General features: G+C 41.0%; 1 pseudogene; it reads right to left on the bottom strand.

Moving 5' to 3' along the window:
* Positions 1-16621: 16621 nt before the first annotated feature.
* Positions 16622-16852, bottom strand: LOC134386954 (TP53-regulated inhibitor of apoptosis 1-like; annotated as a pseudogene).
* Between the last annotated feature and the right edge of the window lie 5015 nt (positions 16853-21867).

Here is a 21867-nt window from a genome sequence, read left to right on the forward strand (position 1 = left end):
TGAAATATGCAAGAACATTTATGCCATCCAGACACCCACTTACTAAGGTTTGGCTACTTTAACTGCTCCTGGTAATGAGACTCTGTAAAACTCCAGCCATTTCACTTGTCTCCATTTGGGGGGGAAATTCATTGTTTTAATATCCACTGGTAAACTGAGAATTTTATTTGCGCACAGAAAACCCATGAAACAGAAACTGGAGATAAGGATGGAAAAACTATTTTAGTGTTTGTACAGGTGATTTTAGAACCTCCCTCTCCCTCTCCTTCCGCCTCTACCCTGGCTGGGGTTGTGCGTAGGGAGGCTGGCGAGGTCAGCCTGACACTGATGGTTTTAGGCCATCTGCCATCTGCTGTCTGCTCCTACCAAGGCCAGGGAAGACCCGGGGGCCGCGCTGCACCAGGAAGCCATGGACAGGAGGAGCCCAGGGAGGGCAATGACTCCAGCCTCCCTTCTGAGAGATGGCACAAACCTGGAGGGGGTCCACCTGCCCCACCAGGACCTGAGGAGGAGCGCTGGTCGGGGTGCAGCTTTCTGCTTCAGTCAACTAAACACCCTGAGGACAGTGATACCAGGCATCTCAGAGCCCTCTGCACTCCCCCCCGGGCATTTCCACCCGTGCCCATGGCCAGACATTTTCTGAGCCTAAGACCCAGAACTCCAACTGCCATCTTGACATCTCCACACCAACGAGTCAAGCTCAACACATTCAAACCAAACTTGGGTGTTCTCTTCCGTCTCCTGCTCTATCTACACCCCTTCCAGCGTTTCCTGTCTCAAGGAAGGATTTCCTACTCTCCAGTGCAAAAACCAGACACCTAGAAGTCGCCTGTGTCTCCTTTGAGACACCACCCTCGTCTTCAGCCTGTATAGCAGCTGCTGTGGTGCCTGGCCCATGTCCCACAAGACTGACCATGTGCCAGTGGCCTTGGCACACTTGCAGCCACCAGGATTCACACGAGGAAGCCAGGGAAAGCCATTTTTCCCAGGCAAGGCAGGCTGGAAGTGCCAGGAACTTAGAACTCTCCAGGAGCAGCCTTCAACCAGTGACTGATGACTCCTTTGTCCCTCTGAGATGTACATTTCGTACCTTTCATCAACTTTCCCTGCAGAATTACATTCCAGTTCCCCAGAGGCAGGATTGGCCTCATGGGCATGCAGCACATGCACCTGCACAGGCCTTTACCCCGTGCTGGGCTGACTGCTCTGCTGTCATCCTGGGAAGTCTTAATAATTTATGAGCAAGGAACCACACATTTTCATTTCCCACCAGCCCTGCAAATTACACAACTGGTCCTGCCCAAGCTGGCTTGAGAAGGTCCTGGCTGCCTTCCCTCCTTCCTTTCCTGTCTCCCTTCCCCGGTTTCCTATCAGTATTTCCTGACCCCGAGATAAACTTCTTGCACTCTCATCCTTGTCCCAGGGTCTGCTTCTGGGGGAAGCCAAACCTAGATCCCTCTCTATCCACTTCTCCAGGATCTGTCGCTTCCTGTGGTCTATCCGCACCCTGCCACAGTGCTCGCTCTTGCCTGGGCCTGCTTACAGTTCCCTCCACATCCACTTTTCCTCCAATTCCTCCTCCTCAGTAGCCAGAGGGTTTGCTTGTTTATCTTTTTAACATAAAGTTAATCATGTCACTTTCCTGCTTCAGTGATTGCAGTAGCTTAAATCATTGCCATAGCTTAAATTATTGCATTAGTTGAATCTGGGTGATGGTATAGAGGTCTGTTATCCTTTCTGCTTTTTTGTATATTTGTTAAGTTCCATAATAAAAGTTAAATTAAAAACAAAATCTTTATGGCTTCCTATTGCTCTTATGATGATAACAGCCAAAATAACAGTGGCCATGAGACCTATGAGACCCTGCATGATCTGGCAGCCCTTGCTTTCTATCTCTCTGTATGTCAGCTACACTGGCCTTTCTGTTCCACAAACTCACTGTTTCTTTCTGCCTCTGGGCCTTTGCACATGCTATGCCCTCTGCCAGGAATGCTCTTTCCTCATATTCCGCTCTCCCCTCCAATACCTCTTTGCCTAGTTACCTATCCCCTCTGTATCTCGGTTTTTCATCTATAACAAGGATAATACTAATACTTACCTCACAGGGTTTCCACATAGGATTGCTATTAGGATAAAAGCACCAGGCACAAAGCAAACACTCAATACACACTAGCTATTACTAGAGGAAAAAAATGCTATTTTTCTAAGCTTCTAGTAAAACTGTCAATCCAAGAAGCTGTGGCTTCAAATGTCTCTGATTTTCTTCAGTTTCTACACTCTGAAGATCCCAGGCCAGCCAGGTGCTGTCTGGGGGACAATGCCTACAGGCCACCCTCCCCACCCAATTATTGTGAGAATCAAGTGAACCTTAAAGATATTCGGGCCTATATGCACAGAGCGTGCTTGGGAGGACCCAGGGCAAGGGATGCCACACAAATGAATCAGAAACCCCGATGCCTATGCCAGCCAGCTCAACTGGTTCTGTCCAGCTGCTATTGGCTTTTGGTTGGGCGGCCACACATTTAATCAGATTCAACCTGAGGTTATCAAAAATAATCAGGATGTCGAACATATCCTCTCTGTGATTCACCCTGCTTCTTGACCTGCTCTGTGGCAATCCGATTATGGTTTAATTGGCTATCATCATGTCCACAAAAACACCAAAGGGCGGTGGTTTCAGAGGCATCATTTGCTGGAGGTGGGAAGGGGAGGGCAGCCCATAATTACCAACTGCTGAATAGTGTCCAGTCTCTGTGCGAACTCTCTGGGACACTCGGCATGTGAATCTCATTGATTCAACCCAAAGTTACTCTTCTGAGAGGTTCTGAAGCTCAGCAGAGTCAAGAAACTTGCTCAAGGTCACACAGACAAGATTCAAAACCTGATCTGCCTGGCCTGAACTCTTTCGCCAAGGTCCGTCCAGTGGCTCCCAAACTCAGGACTCCTGGACCCCATTCTCCCATCCCTAATTCAGTAACTCTAGGGTTGGGCCTGAGAATTTGCATTTTAAAAGTTTCCTGGGCAACTCTGAAGGTCAGCTAGGTTTGAGAACCTTTTACAGGAAGCCACTCTGTGTCCCCAAATCCAAACAAAATGGCCCTATTGAGGCTTAGTTTGTAATCTTGGCCCAATTTAACCACTGGCTTTAAACAATGAACTAACCACTCTAAGCTCAATTATTATAAATCAAGCCAGATCTTATTTCAAATCAAGCCTTCTGGCTTCTCAATATGTAAAGTCATTTATTTGTTGACTAAATCTCTGTTCCAAGACAGCGTTTACTCCATGACTACAAGCACCATAGACCCCCCTGGCCCTGCACCCCACTCACATTGTAACCTCCTAGAGGCAGAAATTGAGCCCCTATCGTCTCACCCTGCACAGAGAGACAGTTAATAGGATTCTTAGCCCAGCACACGTGGCTTGATAGCAAAAGGCATTTTCCTTGTCATTCTTCAACTTTACAGCAACAATTGTGGCTCCTGGAGTTCTATGGGTTCCTTTCTGGCAGGAAGATTAGACCAAGAGCTGCACTAAAGATACAGTTCTGTGCCCTCCAAGGCACTAATAGACTGGAATCATGTCAGAGCTTTCTAGAGCAGAACCATCTCTGCAATTGGAACTGAAAGTCTGAACCAATTCAGGAGAGAAGTTGGTGCTTATGAAAAGAAGATGCACTCAGCTTATAAACGGATTTTTTTATGAACTTCTTGCCTTGCTTCTGATTTCAGCACTGGAGCATGCTAGATTATGCTTCCAACAAATGCCTTTCCCAGTTCAAAAATAGGGCTGCCGATAAGAACCACTTGGACTAAGTCAAGGAGTCTATCTAAATTATAGCTTACTTCACACTAACTGTATTTCTCCCTATTAAAACATTGTAACCCTACTGTGCATCACTACCACCCACAGAAAGCCTTAAGGAGCAATAACTAACTTAATAGCCAAGATAAATGTTTAAATCCTCTGTAAAAAATAATAATATAGCCATGCTTAAACATTTAAAAATAGATTGCTGGCTCCCCTGATGAGTCTCTTTCCTTCAGAGTTAGCTGGAAAAGATATTTTTTAAAAAGTCTCACAGAATTAAAAAAATAATCTGGAAAAGGCAGATCAAATGACAGTATAAATGATGCCAAAAATATCTGAACAAAGAGCAGAACTCTCAATTAACTTTGTCTACACCGTGTTAAGAAACCTGCTTGATCTTTTCCCCTGAACCGTGGTTTTTCTTAATAACCCAATTGATACGCCTGATTGGCATCAAGACTGTGTATCAGCTTCTGTTAGTGCAACTGGCTGCATCCCTGCACGTGCAGCACTGGTTGAATAATGTGTGGGGTGTGGCAGCCATACTCATCTCAGCATCCCTTTCCAGAGTCCCTGCTCTGAGCCTGGTCCTCCGCTGGCCCCTGGGGATAAAGACACGCCGGGTCACTGTCCAAGGATTTAGCCACTGTGGACTTTTTATTTATACAGATAACTACACTGATATGACCCAAAGGCACACTGAAGAAGGGGCACAACTGAGTCTGGGTCTTGTTTCCTAAACACCATTATCCAACAAAAGGAACCAGGGCTCCTCGGATAAATGGCTGATTCTAGTGCTAGAGCAGGGAAATGACAAGATAAGCCTGGAGCATCTTGTAACGCCAGAAAGTAAGGAAGTGTTCAAAAAAAAAAAAAAAAGATGGGAGCACATCAAAGGAACACAGGAGCCAACTTGAAAGAGCTCCAATGGCCAAGGCTGGAACAATCTAAGCAACAAAATAAATAATGATTAATGATAGCACTGTATTATAACCTAAAACATAAAATAAATACACTTGGGTCCATACTGATACAAATAAATGATTGAAAAAACAAATAAATAGGGAGAAGAGGCATATCTTCCTTGCAGAAGAATAATGTGGGTGTTCTTCGCCAGGAAGTAGAGCTTAACCTCCGCCCCTACCGTGGGCTACGCTTAGCGATTTTTTTCCAGGGAATAGAATACTGGGGCGGGGGGTACTTTAGAGCAGAGCAACCTGGCAAACTCTACTTGTGCCAAATGAACCAAGAGATCAAGGTTAACATCCACAGTGATGAGTCATGTTGATAGCATGTACCCTGATAGGATGTGATGAGGAGGTACCTCGCCTGTGTGATTGTCTTCCTAAAAACCCAGAACTCCATACCTAAGAAACATATCAGGAAAACCCAAACTGAGAGACAGTCTACAAAACACATGACCAGTACTTCCCCAAACTGTCCTGGGGGCTGGCTGGTTAGTTCAGTTGGTTAGAGCATGCTGCTGATAACACCAAGGGCCAGGGTTCGATCCCTGTACTGGCCAGCTGCCAAAAACAAACAAACAAACAAACAAAAAACTGTCATGGTCAGGAAATACAAGGAAAGACTGAGAAACTGTCATAGACCAAAGGCGAGGAAGTAGGCATGATGATGAGATGTAATGTGGCATTCTGGACGTTACCCTGGAACAGACCAAGAACGTCAGTAGAAAAACAAGTGAAATCAGAATCAAGTCTAGAGTTTAGTTACGGGGATGTACAGTGCAGTATAGCAGCGCCGGCTTCCTAGCTGCGACAGAAGTACCATGGCAACGTAAGATGTTAACCATCGAGGAGACTGGGTGAGGACTGTAGAACTCTCTGTACTGTCTTTGCAACTTCTCTGTAAATCTAAAATAAACAGTTTATTAACCCCATTCTCCTCCCCCAAAAAAGGATGGCCAAATATTTGTTTTCTTCTTGGTCTCTGCTCAGTTACAGACCCAACATCGTCTGCTCTTTGTTTGAATGTCTGGGTCTTTAGCAAAGACAATGGTAGGACTGATCAATCCTGAACGTCTCTGGTTTCTCACCATTTATGTGTCCTTCCATGTATGCCCTTTCAGCCATTTTTCAATTCCTGTAAGCATTTTTATACAAGTTATATTAAAATAATTTTAAAAATAGTTTTTGATGCATCTATCAAATGCTCAGGTATAGTCAACGACCTTATTTTCTTCATAAGTTTATTTTGTAATTCTAATGGGAAGAACCATACTATTCTTCTCAACTGTTTCAAGGCCGTATAGTCCTAATGTTTGTTACATACAATCCTATTGTCTTCTAGACTTGAATCCTTGATTTATTTTATTTTTAAAAAGTAGAAAGTGGAATCCTGAATCCCTTATTTGTCAGTTCTTCAAAAACAATAGAAAGGACAGTGAAGCAACTGCAAGTTTAAGACATTACAAATCAATACAACACTTGCTAATTTGCAAGATTTGCATGTGCACTTTATTTTGGTTTTTTTTGTTGTTGTTATTTTTGGTGGCTGGCCTGTATGGGGACCTGAACCCAGGACCTTGGTGTTATAAGGCTATGCTCTTACCAGCTGAGTTAACCAGCCAGCTCAATTTGCAAGACTTGGAGTGGATTTTTTTAATGAAATGGAAATTATAATGAAAAAAATTTTTTTAATCTTTTATTAGCACCCTTGGAGACATTTCCTCTGCACTTAGTGGCCAGAATGCATTCAGATTTTCCAAGGGCTCCTTTAGCAGCTTTTGTCATATCCTTTTCTAGAAGTCATTTTCCGCATGTGCAAATTCTTTTAACACAAATGTTTGCTTTATCCTTATTCTCTGAAAAAGGTGTCAATAGTGCCACCATTTGGAGGGAGTTTTAATTTCTCACTCTCTTTCTTGGATTAAAAATAATTTCTCTACTGTCTCTATCTATTTGGTATATGCTGCCAAAACTTGCCCATAGAGTCTCATGGTTTCATTTTTATAAAAAAAGAAGTATAAATTAGAAAGTCTAGAATAGAAGTTGCAACCTGGCAAACCACAGGCCAAATCTGGCACACAAGTTTGTCCTACATAATTCAAAAAAATCAAATAATTTCATATGAAAATCTGGATTTCCATATTCTCTTGAAACAACAGTTCTGGCAACCTGGGCCTCACATTTCCAAATGGTTACAATTAGCTGGACCTGAAAAGCACATTAAGCTGACATATGAGTCCTCCAGAATGCCACAGTCCTCTTCAACCCATATTGTATGACGCCTAGTTTGCCCCATTCATGCCTCTCTGCAGCTTATTGAATTTCCAAGTCCTGATCTAGAATATCAAATACCTTCTTGATCTGAATGATCTTCTTCAAAATGTCATAAAGAGAAAGAGAAAACAAAGATATGAAGCAAAATAAAACTTGTTCAAACCGTGTATAAAACCAGCTTAAAGCCATGACTTTACACATTTTTCAAATAAAGTATTAAAGTTAGCAACACTTTATTATAAGTATACTACTCTGAGAATAATACTCTCAAAGCTGCCACCAAATTTTGGGATTCTCTAGATGCTCTGTAATGTATTACAAAAGAAAAAAGAAACAAAAGAAAAAAAAAATTGGGGGCTCTTAGTGCAATGCTACCCATGGCAAGGAACAAGGTCTCTTCCCAATCAATACCCACCTCCCCAGTTGCTGTGGGATTCTATGCAGTCCTAGTGACTTTAAATTACATGCTGAGGCTGGCCGGTTAGCTCAGGTGGTTAGAGCATGGTGTTATAACACCAGGGTCAAGGGTTCGGATCCCGTACTGGCCAGACGCCAAAAACAAAACAAAACAAAAAATTACAGCTAGAAATCAGCATTGGAAGAAAGATCCAGATAGAGGCTGGCTGGTTAACTCTGTTAGAGCGCAGCCTTGTAACACCAAGGTCAAGGGTTTGACTCTCCCTACCGGCCAGCTGCCAAAAAAAAAAAAAAAAAAATTACATGCTGAGTGTTTTCCTAAATCTGAAGTGTAATTGTGACTAGAAAACATCAGTTCTCAGATGATGAAGCATGATCAATGGTGCTGAAAGAGAGAAACAGATGAGTGCCTTTGCTGCCTCCTCTACCACAGTGACAGCACAGTTAGACAGATGGGAAACTGCTACTAAGAAGACAGAGCCGGTACAGCAGAGCAGCACACACAGAACTGAGATGCACATTCCTGAATTCTTGTCCCACTTATAGCGGTCAGCTACACATGGACTGCTCACATTATGTCGGACATTGACTTTTTAATGTCTATGCCATGCACAAAACTGTACATATTTTCACTTTTTTCCTAAAAGCTTCATCTGAAACAATACTGTACAGCAATAAAAGGACCTGACCAATTTTTTTTGGCTAATAGAATGTATATCCTAGTCTGGCTGGTTAGCTCAGTAGGTTAGAGTGCAGCCTTATAACACCAAGATCACAGGTTCAGATCCCCATACCGGCCAGCCACCAAAAAAAAAAAAAAAGGACGCTTTTTCTGTATTTATTATAATAAAAATCATTTAGTCTTAAGTATTTCTAAATTACCTGTGATATCTTAGGGCCCTAAATCAAGAGCCATACACACAATGGCTTGGATTCATGATCTTTTATATCCATCTGTCTAAAGTCAGCAGGAGTTGGGAGAGATGTATCTGGAAAGCAGGGTTGAAAGCAGTAAATCACAAAGGCCAGTTTTCCAGAAGGTAGAGAGGACCTGTGTGAGCAGGGGAGACACAGGTGGCTACAGCCCCTACTCCCCACTCCAAGCTATCCCGTGTCTCAGGACCAAAGACTTAATCCAGACCACTCTCTGGACCTGCTTTAAAAAAAAAAAAAATACCCTTCCTCTTTTAACCCTGTGAATGGGATAGAAAGAAGGGGACAAAACTTTAGTAAATAGAACCTTCTGGAAAATTGAATGTAGACCAGGTAGAGCATTTCTAACAGATGTTTCTTTACATGATGTGGTAGGACGGGGCTGGTGCACTGGGGCCAGGTGGGGCCAGACGTAGGTGGAGGGGAGAACAGGCCAGGTAGTTCCCAGGACAGTAGCCTAAAGGGAATGACGGAAGAGTGATAACATTGCAGTGGAACGATGTCCTCCTTTGCCCTTCACTACCCCCTGCCTCCACCTCTTCCAGAATAAAGCAAAATACACCTTGATTGCGGGCCGGGAGACAGGATGAGGTCGGGGAGAGAGTCGTGGAGGGGGAGGGTGATGAATCTGAAAAAAGGAGGCCAGTACTGTCCCCTGGATGTGTAGAAGGAAAGAGTTAAAACTCGAGGACTTGAAAGTGGAGTAGGCTCGTGTCCCCCTGTGTGGGCAAGACCAGAGAGGAGATGAGTGCATAGGAGTCCAGGCGGATATGGCCACAGAGAATGAGTTATTTCCCAAGCCAGCGCACAGCAATGAGAGCAGCAGTCAAATGGCCCTGATTCCGTTCCCGACAGTGTGGCCCTGAAGGGACCAGGCAGATGTGAGGAGGGATAGCTCCGTGGACACCTGGTAGGTGACAAGGAGGAAAAACCCCACCTTCCTAGAGGTGGGGTTACAAAAGCCTAGAGCTTAGACAAAAGCCCAGGAAAGGGAAGAACTCCATGTTTCCACAACCTCAGTCAAAGGGGGTTCCCGGGAAGAAGTGAAGTTGAGTTATAGAACAATAGAAAGAGTTCCGTTTCCTGCACACCTTAGTTGCATGCCCACTAAAAATGTAAATTGGTCTGGTTTTGGTCAGGGATGACAGGACTTGAACCTGAAACTGTAAGATATTCCCCACCACACTCAGCCATGGTCAGTGTATCTGAAATGAATGTTTACTTCTTACTGGGAATGAGTGATTTATCTTATGATATAAATTTTAAACGCTTCCAAAGGGGTCATCTGATTTGAAAAAATGAAAAAGGAAAACCTAAAAATGAATATGACTACAGGAAAAGTAGAAACTGTTTCACTGATTTTTTTCTAACATGAATTCTGCTTTGGCCAAAGAAGGTAAATTAGTAAGTAAACCAATCTGTTTATGGATATAATTTTTATTAAAATTTGGTGTAAATGGAAACCAGTGCATTGCATGCCTTTATTTGTATGTAAAATGGGGATATACTAGTATACATTTATACTTGCATAGAAAATGTCTGAGAAGATGCCTAAGAGACTATTATTAACAGAAATTGCTTCCTGGGGAAAGGAGCTAGGGGTCTAGAGTGGGAAAGAAATAATTTTTTGCTTATTCATGTATCACTTTAATTTAAAAAGCAACATTAGCAAGTAGCCAAAACAAAAAGCCAAAGCCCATTTGTAAGTCAAAGCTATCAGAGGAGTAGATAGAGGGAACTAATAAACAAAAGAGTAGGACAGAGTGGGACACCAGAAATGGGGTCATGCAGCTCCCACGGTTCTGGTTCCTGGTTTCTGATGGTGTGTCTGAGTCCCCTGGGGCTGCTATCACAAAATACCATAGATTGGGTGGCTTATAAACAACAGAAACTTGTTTCTCACAGTTCTGGAGGCTAAAAGTCCGAGATCAAGGCTCCAGCAGATTTGGTGCTTGGTGGGGGCCTATTTCTGTTTCGTGGATGGCACCTTCTCGCTATGTCTTGACATGGCGGAAGGGGTGAATGAACTCCCTTGGGCCTATTTTATAAAGGCACTGATCACCTTCCCAAAGGCCCCATTTCCTAATACTATCATGTTGGAGGTTAGAGTGTCCACATATGAATTTGGGGAGGATACAAACATTAAAACCATAGCATGGTGATTCCTAGTCTTGGATCCCGGGGATCAAACTGTGTAAATCCTTACATCAAAAACTTTTCTACTTGAGTATGCTCAAGGGGATCTCTGTTCCTTGCCACCCAAAGAGCCCTAACTGAAATGGCCGACCTTTTGGGATGGAAGACTGATTTGAAAGCAAAATGTCTAGGGCGGGCACATCCATCTCATCCACTTTCCCCATTAGCAATGGGAAGGAGCCTGACTCACATTTTTTACCATGTGCTTTTCACTCTTTATAGCCGGGCAACAGAGATGCCTCTCATCTGCCTTCTCTTGGCCACAGTTCTAACAGATGGGCTGAATTCTGTATCATTTGGTTAATAGGCTCTGTCTGACAGATCCTTACCAATATGATGGTACATTTTATTTATTGATGTTTTTCAGGGGCTGACAAATGTTTTCTGTAAAGAGCCAGATAATAAATATTTTAGGCTTTTCAAGCCTTTGGCCTCTGTCACAACTACTCAACTCTGTTGTTGTAGTGTTTAGGCAGCCATAGACAATGTGTAAGTGAATAGGCATATCTGTGTTCCAATAAAACTTTATTTATAAAAACAGGTGGAGGGCCAGATTTGGCCCACAGACTGAAGTTTGCTGACATTTGATATATTTTATTGGTTTTTTTGTTTGTTTGTTTTTTTAAAAGATGACCAGTAAGGGGATCTTAACCCTTGGCTTGGTGTTATCAGCACCACACTCAGCCAGTGAGCTAACCGGCCATCCCTGTATAGGATCCGAACCTGTGTCCTTGATGTTATCAGCACCGCACTCTCCCAAGTGAGCCAAGGGCCGGCCCTGATATATTTTATTGTAAACACAATAAAAATCCCCCATGATGAGAGCAAGAATCCAATTTCTTTTTATTTATTGTTTTATTTTTTACTCCTTTGAACTTCTTTCTTAGAGAATCAATTTTCTGAGAGAACAATGTATATTGTTGATGGCTAAATCTAAGCTTTGGAAGATTAAAGCAAGTTTTCTCAAAACCCTGTTCTGGTCACTTTGGGATGGTCATTGAAACACTTAACTATATATATATAAATTTCTATTTTGAACAAGGAGAACTTATTTATACAGACAATTTGGGACATATGTATCTTGTTTCCAGGTGAGCAAGAGTGGGTGGGTGATCGTGGGTGGGTGATCGTGGGTGGGTACTTCTACCTGAGCAGTCCTGGAACATTTCACTCTTTCCTTTTTTTAGTCTTTCTTCTCCGTCTTCAATGTCCTCATTCTTGGTTCTTGTAGCGCTTCACTTCAGTCTCATAGACTATTTGCTATCTCCTCTAATTAGCATTTCTTCCACAGTTTCTCAGAGTTGTTACATCATTCTATTATTTTCACACTTTTTAAAACTTTAAAATTTTTGATAAAGTAATAAAATCTCAGAATACATAACTCTTACAAATGCTTTTGTAAACTGTATCGGTAATAGTCAATACTTAACTGAAATTGTTCCAAGGAATTTACCTGCATTGACTTAGTAATCCTACAAGGTAGGTACATATCACTCCCACATTTCACAAATGGGCAAACCAAGGGATGGAAAGATAAGGTCACGTGGAAAGTAAATTGTGCTGGGCTATGTGAACTCAGGCAACCTGGCTCCAGAGCCCTTGCTTTTAACCACTCAGCTACTCTGCCTCTGCTTTGCCATGCTATGTTGGTGTAGGCAGAATTCTAAGATGGCCCCCAAGATTTCCACCCACTGTTGTATGCACCCTGAGTGTAAGTGGGCTTGTGAATATGGCGGGATATCACACTCATTAGTATGCTTATATATATATATATAAACACCTACTATCACTCACCTGGAAACAAGATACAGACATCCCAAATTGTCTGTATAAATATGTTCTTCTTGTTCAAAATACAAATGCAAATACATATATTTATAAATATAAATATAAATGTATATATCAAGAGGGATTTTGCAGATGTAATTGAGATCCCTAATCAGTTCACTTTGAGTTAATCAAGAGAGAAATTATCCTAGGTGGGCCTGACCTAGTCAGGTGATCTCTTAAAAGGACTGGGCCCTTTCTGAAGTCCAAAATTTAAAATGTGAGAATGGTTCACCTTACAAGTACTTCAGAGTGACCTCTAGTTGTTGAGAGTGGTCCCTAGTTAACGGCTAGCAAGACCATGGGGACTTCAGTCCTATAGTTGCAAGGATATGAGTTTTGACCACAACCTGAGGGACTTTGGGAGTGGATCTTTCTGTAGTCGGCTCTCCAGATGAAGACAGCTGGTCCACACCTTCATTTCAGCTTTGTGAGACCCTCCCTGAGCAGAAAACCCAGCTATGCTGTGCCCAGATTCTGAACTACAGAATAAGCTGCTACATTTATGGTAATTTGTTATGCCGCAATAGAAAACAACACATATATTAAATTCACAAAAAAGATGACACATAGAGAATTTTTAGCTTTAAAATTTTAAAGATTAATTATTATTTTATTTTAAAGAAAGAACACCCTCAGAAATGCATACTATTTAACAGGAAATCATTAGGGAATGGGCATGGAAGGCTATATGTCAGTTGTAGGTCTTAGAGGGTAGTAGCTATTGGGAAGTAGAGGAAGCAGGAAGGAGAAGGGGACAGCATAGAGATGTTGAGATGCAGAGTTATTACTTCCAGTATCAACACTTGTAAAATAACATGGATGGTTTTTATGGGTTCACTGAATGCTTGAAATTATTCTGAGTAAGCCTGATCGAATCAGGTGAGGCCTTAAAAGGGACCAGACATGCTTGCTGAACTTGGAGAAAACCACACACCTGTCTACATATAGACGATGTCACTGACTCTGATTTCAGGTTTGGGCACCCATTGTGAGTCCAGAAAATCCTGCTGAATTCACTGCCCCAGCACACAGCTGGATCCTTCTCTGCATCTGTTATCACTTGATGGCTTAGAACCCTGTCTCTGCCCCCTCCCAACTTTTATTCCTTTACTCTCTTTTCATCCATGAAACACAGAGTAGATATCAATTACTTAGGAACTGGGACTGAACCAGCAACTTTAAAAAAGACTCAGGGAAATTTCTTGGTGGCAAGTCAGATAGGAGTTCGCTGCAGAGTTCGATGATTGCCTTATCACTTCGTTTTCAGACATTCTGCTAAGATTACTCCAAATTAAAACTTATACTGCAGTGAGCACAAATAAAGGCAAAACTCATGTCTTAACAGCTTCTCTACTTTGGCTAATCAAATCGACCTTCACAGGCTTGTAATGATCAGTGAGAACTCAGGTTCACTCTACCAGCATCCCGAAAACTCACAATAGTGTAAGCAGGACACCAAAGGCAAAAACCATAAAGAAAACGATGACAAGATTGGACTACATAAAATCTCTCAATGTGAAAAAAACAAAGAAAATAAAATGAAAAGGCCAGCAGTAAACTTAGAAAAGAATTTATGTAGGACAAAGGATTAATATCTGTAATTATATATAAAGACTCATAAATCTGTAAGAAAACATAAACAAATAGAAAAATGGGCAAAAAGACATGGACAAGCAATTTTTAAAAACCTAATAAACTATTTTTAAGTTACATGAAAACAACAATGAAATGCCATTTTCACTTATCAAATTGGTAAAGATGTGAAAAATATGTACACTAAGTGTTCCTGAGGTTCCGGGAAATGGCACCTTCCCAAACGGACATATATCAGCCCATTTCTAAAGAAAAATTTGGTTACACCTACTTTTTTAAAGTGAGAATATACTCCAACTCTTGAAGCCATTACTAGGAATTTATCCTAATCATGTCTGTGCACAAATATTTAAACAAAATTATGTATGTAGTAGACTAATTATACTAGCAAAATAGACACAAATGCAATAGGGATTTGTTAAATAAATTATCGGTTATTCATATAATGAAACATAACCCAACTATAAAAAAAGATAAATGAGAAAACACCCTATGTTATCATATGGGAAGAGCTCCAAAATATATTAAGTTCAAAGAGGAAAGTGCAGAATAAGACATATGGTATTTACCTTTCATGTAAAAATAAGAGGAAAAAAATCAGAATATCTATATTTATATATTGTTGTATATACATAAAGAAACTCTGAAGAAATACAGTGTATTAGAAGTGGGGTGGAAAAAATAAAAAAAGAAGTGGGGTGGACTAGGTAGCAGGGTGAGAGAGCAATGCCAAATATTTTAAATTTTGAACCATGTAAATGTATTGCCTATCAGAATAGTAGAGGTATATTTATTAATACAGAAAAATATTCACTATACATTAAGTAAAAATTCAAGTTAAAAAATACAAATACAAAAGAATGTGACAATGTAATTTATTTTTGTTTTTTGAAAATCTATCTGTATTTTCCAATTTTTCTACAATGAACAAATATTACTTATATAAAAGAATAACAAAAAATGCACACGCACGTGCACACACATGCGTATCATGGGATTTTACATACAGATTTCTAAGGAGCTAATTTTTTATCACCCACTGAGGCAAAAAATGCAAAACAGCCTTGTTCCACAGTACAAAAGAGGAAACTTAGGATGAGGAAGCTAAGAGATTAGCTGCAGGTTCTAAGTAACTTTGCTGACTGCTATGGTCTGACTGTGTCTCCCAAAACTCATTTGTTAAAACTTAATGGCACAGCCGGCCACCAAAAAAGAAAAAAAAGAAAGAAAGCAAGCAAGCAGGATGAGGGTGATGGAGGATGGCAGAGAAGACCTAGCAGAGGCGTGAGTGAAGTCCATCAGCAGCAGCAACTTCGCTGAAGCTCATTTTCCCTGTTGCAAAGGTCGAAAATTCTATGGAAGCACAGGTACGCCTATAAAAGCAGTGCAATGCAAATGAATTTTAACATACAAGAACTCAAACACATCAATGGTTATTTTGCCCTCTAGAGTAACTACAGTAATCATTTTAGAAGGACAATCACTTATTAATTCCAACAACATTCTCCTTGTATAAAATGATTCGCAAGTGCCAATTTCAGATTGCCTTGAGGGCCTGCCATTTATTTATTTATTTATTTATTTATTTATTTATTTTTATTTATTTTTTTAGAAACTAAATGTTACAATTTATTCCATCTTCATGATTACAGACATTACAGGGCAGGGTGGGTAAAGAAGGCAAATAAAGCACACACACACACACCACCCCTTTTAACCAGATACAGTATTTGGCATTTTTATGATATGCAAGTTGACTTAATTCATTGACTTGGGTTGAAAGTTTGGCAATAGCCACATCTTTCCAACTTAGGTTCTTCCTCCATAGCTACTACAAATATTTTAATTCCTGAATTCCACACTGTGAGCTCTGAAATGGTGTTGAGTGCAAAATTCTTGAAGCTTTCACATCTGAATCTGACACCTCTTGTTAAGGAGGGAACTGTCTGTTAAAAGCTGTCTTCCTCTTTGTCATCCCAGGCCACCAGCAATCTTAACTGCTAGTTACTATATAAAAATAAAACTGTGCTCCCAAGCATTGACTGAAACTGTTGTTCCGGGATCCCTTTTCAGAGAATTAGCTCCCTGAGAGAAAAAAAAAGAGATCCTAACCAATTGCTTTCATGAACAATGACCCCGGTACAGTGTACATAATGTTCTTTACAGCAAAAATCATGAAGTCAGGCAACCCTGATCCTCCTGACTAGTTTATCATTATTATTATTTACATATGAGGGGTCTTCAGAAAGTTCATGGAAAGATTCTATTACCTTTCCATTCCATTTTTACATGAACTTTTCGAAGTACTCATATACAATATATATTTAAAGCTGGTTCCAGACCAAGTATTGCAACCATAATCTTGAGAAATTATTCAATTTTAGCACACCGAGTTCCTGCAAGATGACAGAGCAAGTGAGAAATCATCTTAAGGCAAAGAGTGATGGTTAATCATCTTTTATAAATCAAGAAAGAGGAAATAAAACTTCTCCCTCCTAAACGCCTCATCAAATCCAATGCTTATCTTCACAGCCTTAGTCAACAAAATCCAGAGTCCTCAATTTCCTGATTTGAGGAATCTATTTTCAAGGTGACTGTCAAGGTCAAGAAGGTTTTTCAGGTTTTTCTTTGCCATGGCCCATGAACTCCAGTCCTTCAATAGGAAATTATTTCTCCTTTATTGCTTTCTGAACACACTGCTGGCAGCACTTGAAGAGGTCAGTGCACAGGTCCCTGGATCGTCCCCCTTGAGGAACTTCTTAGCAAACCCAGCGATTGAAGCACTGATCATACTTGTGCTTCATGTCCATGAATGCCTCCCCCACACTGTTCATGGTGATGGTGGTGACGGCAGTGGCCTTATATATTTATTTTAAATATCTTTAGTAGTGGTAAATCTTCATCCTTGAAAGAGAGAACTGTTCTTTTAAAACAAAGTTTATTTCATGATGAGATCGGGGTATACTGTGGTGTACTGGTTATCCATTTCTGTTTATAAACCACACCAAAAAACAGCTATGTATTTAGTGCATAATTCTGTGGGTTGGCAATTTGGGCTGGGCTGAGCTGAGTGGTTCTTCTGGTTTTGTCTGGGCTCATCCATAAATCTGCAGTCAGCTGCTAATCAGTTGACAGACAGACTGGGACAGACCTCACTGAAATGACTGGCAATTGATTCAACTTTTGAATGAGACAATAGGATTGACAGGCCATGTGTCTCTCATGATTTAGTAGCCCAGCCTGTACTTGATCACATGGCAGCTCAGCAGGTTCCAAATGAGAAAGCAGAAGCAGGCCCAAGGCTTCTTAAGACCTACACTTGGAACTGGAACATCACTGTCATATTCAATTGGCCAAAGCAACACATAGGACCAGCCCAGATTCAAGGGATTAAAAACTAGACCCCACATTTTGATGAGAGGAACGACAAAGTCACATTGGAAAGGGGCATGAATATAGGAAGGGGTGGAGAATTGTGCCTATTTTTAAAATCTGAAACAAATATAATTGAGCTTATCAATACTGTTTTGGGTTTTAAAAAACCTGAATGTAAAGTCTGATTTTCATGAATAACCGCCTCTTAAGGACATTCTAAAAGAGTACACAAACACCAAGGTCAAGAGTTCAGATCCCCATACCAGCCAGCCACCAAAAAAAAAAAAAAAATAGTTCATGGAGTAAGAACTTCTCGGTTAACTTAGTTGGTTAGAGCGCAGCCTTATATAACCAAGGTCCCAGGTTCAGATGCCTATACTGACCAGCTGCCCCCACCGACCCCCGCAAAAAGTACACAAATATCTTAAGTAGAACCAGCATCAGTACCACTGAAATAAATGCATGTCCCATCCTCCCCCACTAGATGACCACTTGGGAGCCACCACTCATCCAAGGTTTACATTCTGGTGTGCTTGTTTAAAACATTAGTTTTATTATTTTATACACATGGTGTTTATATATCCTTAAGGACTGACTTTCATCTTGCCAAACACTCATGAAACTATTTTTAAAATAACTGTTTTAGTGTCTCTGGATTGGCTATGTTATCACAGTAATTCAATTTCAGACTTGGAACTAACAATCAGAATCCATGACTGCGTGTAGATAACATTCTGGAGCTTCTAGAATCCAGAGAGGATTATATGCAACCAACCAGCAGCATCAAACCCAGCTACTGAGGTTTTGAAAATTTTTTAAAGACATTAATAATGAAGCTTCACATTGCAAAATACATGGTATCATCTGAATATTTGTGTCCCCCCAAAATTCATATGTTGAAACCTAATCACCAATGCAAAAGAATTAAGAGGTGGGGCTGGGGGCTGGCCAGTTAGCTCAGTTGGTTAGAGCATGGTCCTGATAACACCAAGGTCCAGTGTTTGATTCCTGTACTGGCTACCCACAAAAAAAAAGGTGGGGCCTTTGAAAGGTGATTAGGTCATGAGGGCTCTGCCCTCACAAATGGGATTGGTGTCCTCATAAAAGGGACCTGAGGGAGCTTATTAGCCCCTTTTTGCCCTTCTGCCATGTGAGGATACCTAGAAGTCACCATTTATGAGGAACAGGCCTTCACCAAACACTGAATCTGCTAGCATCTTGATTTTGTACTTCTCAGCCTCTAGAACTGTAATAAATTTCTGTTGTATGCAAATTACCCAGTCTAAGTTATCTTGTTATAACAGTCTGAATGGAGTAAAACAATACACATGTACCATAATGCCTTTAACATGAGACGGAAACTGTGTATATTTGTGTGCACAAGTATTCTTACACACATTGGAAAAGGTACGAAGGATATACACCAAACCGTTTCTTTTGCGTGCGCGCGCGTGAGCGTGTGTGTGTGTGCGCGCGCGCGAGCGTGTGTGTGTGTGTGCGCGCGCGCGCAGCTGGTGGCGTACAGGGTTCAAACCCTAGCACCATTCTCTAACCAACTGAACTAACCAACCAGCCCTATGCCAACCTATTTACCATAGTTATGTTGGGAGGTAGTCACAGTTTGGTAAGAAGTTGGAGGTAGCCAGGGAGGGAGAAAAGAGAACTTCTACTCTTGAGGCTGTAAAATTATTTGAATTATGTACAATAATTTTGTGACATCATTTTCATGCATTATTTTTTTGAATGTTAAAAAAAATTAAATCATGTTCATCTTTTATAATCCTTTCAATCAAAACATTCTTCTTGTCTACTCTAATTCCCTCTTCTTGAAATGTATCCATTTGTTCTACTTTAAGTGCTAAATTAAAATCAGGGTCATTCAGATTTGTAACTTTTTTACATTTTTTTTTTATGTTTGTTTGGTTTATTTTGTAATAAAGAGTTTGACTCTGTTTTTAGATGTTTGAAAGCTGATATCCTTTAAACCTCACCTCTCCCTTTTCCCCTTCTGCCCCATATCTAGGCAAGCTGATAAAAAAGCAGGTTCTCCCTCCTTTGGTTCTAACCACACAGGGAAACTTTCACCACAGCCCAACCCCCTAACCATTATAAAACCCTAAGCCAATCTCCTTTCTCTGATCTCTCAAGTCATTTTCAGACTGCTTTGGGAAGCTTGCCCTGCTCTCTCCAGAAAGACTCATTATGTGAGTAATAAAGTTATCATACCTCCTGGTTTGTGTGCATGTGACATCATCAGTCATGATATTCAAAGCAAATTTTGGGTAGGCGTTCATTCTGCCCTCCGGGAGTTGCCACACATATTTTAAGGCTAATTTTCCTACATATCTGTAGGAAAAAACAAACCCTTTTTTCCTCTCTATTCTACTACTATTCTCAACACTTCCAGAGCACTTTACTTCTGACACTAGATATGTGGGGATTTTCCCCATACCAACCCAGCTCCCAACTCTCTGACACCAACTGGGTATCCTATAATTCAATCAGGACACTAAGTACCTGGAGTTAGCATAGATCCTCTGGTTAAGTCTTGGTCCCTCATGACTGTCCCCTATTTCGACGCCCATCACAAGTAGTTGGTCCCCAGTTACCCATAGTTCTGACTTGGCTACAAATCAGTGATGGTTGTGAGGCTGTCGCTCGGAAGGGAATCAGAACACCAACTGAATTTAAAAGGGGTCTTTATTAGATACTCTGGTAAGAAAGCAGCCCTGAACCCAAGTTTTAAGGGTCTTTTTAAGGGCAAAAAAGTCATATCATCATATTACAGAAATCACACAGCAAAAGTCACATAGTAAAAGTCACACCCTTCTTGGACAGCAGGGCCCAAAGCAAGCTGGTTACAGAAGCCAAGATAAGCATATTAATCAGCCAGAAACAGCAGGAATTTTCCCAGGGTAGTTCCCTCCCTAGGTCGCCTGGTTACATCTGGATACAGTTCTTGTTTTTTATTGGTCAGAAACAGCACAGGTGGGAAACAGCAAAGGCAGGCAAATTTAAAAATTTTTTTCATCTTACATATCTAGGTACAGGATAATTTCTAACTTCTAATTTCTACTAGAGGTGCCGGAGGTTTTTCAATCAGCACTTTTCAATCAACACAAAAATGGCATAAGCTAAATCAATCTACCCTATCACAGGATTCCCATAACCCCCTTCTTAGGTTTGATCATTTGCTATGATGACTCACAGAACTCAGGGAAATACTACTTATGTTTACTGGTTTATTACATAGGGTAGGATAAAGCATATAGGTGAACAGGCAGCTGAAGAGATACATGCATAGGGTGAGGTTCAGAAGGGTCCTGAGCAGGAACTTCTGTCCCCAGAGAATTGGGATATAATACCCTGCCAGAAAACATGGATGTGTTCACAGTCCGGGAAACTCTGAACCCTGTCCTCCTGGGGTTTTACAGAGGCTTCATTGTGTAGGTATGATCAATTAAATCATTGGGCATTGGTGATTGATCTCTCTGGAGATAATGGGGTGGGGATGAAATTTCCAACCCTCTAATCACATGGTTATTTCCCTGGCAACCAGCTCCCGACTGGGAGCTGCCAGCTACCAGTCATCTCATTAGCACACAAAGACACTGATCACTTCTGAGATTCCAAGGGTTTGAGGAGCTGCACCCCAGGAAAAGGAGCAGAGATCAAATATATATTTATTAAGTCACACATCAAATAGAGGTTTTTAACTCAGTAGCCCCTGTGCAAGGATGACATGCAAATTTGTGAAAAGTTCCATAATGAAAAAAAAAAACACTGATATGGAAAATGCTTGGGAACATCATACATTCAGAAAAACTCATTTGTTCAGCAAACATGTATTCAGTGTCTACTCTAAGCCAGGTATTTTGCTAGGAAATAGAGAAATAAAGATAGAAACAAAAGCTGCAAACTATCCATAAGAATCCTAAAGTTTACTGGGTTAGACATCCAAGTTGCACATAATCCAGTGTGGTAAGTGCTAAACATGCACTAATACAAAAGTGAAGAAATTGTTTGGGGCATGCTACTTTGCATTACCTTTTTTCAGGGAGTTTTATATTTTTGCTTTACCCATGTGAACAGTGTTTTAATACAACATACTGAATATACAGCTGTATGAGCATTTGCCCACATTGGTCCTCATCCTTTATTCCTGTCTTTCTTTCACAACTCACATCAGATCCATAAGCCATTCCTTTCCATGTTGCCTTTGAAATAGATCCAGAGTTCAGCCATTGCTGAACATGTCATGCCACTCAAACCCTGGACATCTCTTGCTTGAATTGTTGCAGTAGCCTCCTAACAGCTGCACTTACTGCTCATCAGTCTATTCTCAGTGCAGCAGTTGGAGTATCCTTTGAAAATGTCCATCCCATCATGTTGCTTCCCTGCTCAGAATCCTTCATCTTCCCATCTCACCCTGGGTAATGAAAGAAAGAGAGCCGAGATGCCGGGTACCGTTCAA

Source organism: Cynocephalus volans, chromosome 10 (genome assembly GCF_027409185.1).
Source record: "Cynocephalus volans isolate mCynVol1 chromosome 10, mCynVol1.pri, whole genome shotgun sequence".
Classification (NCBI taxonomy): Eukaryota; Metazoa; Chordata; class Mammalia; order Dermoptera; family Cynocephalidae; genus Cynocephalus; species Cynocephalus volans.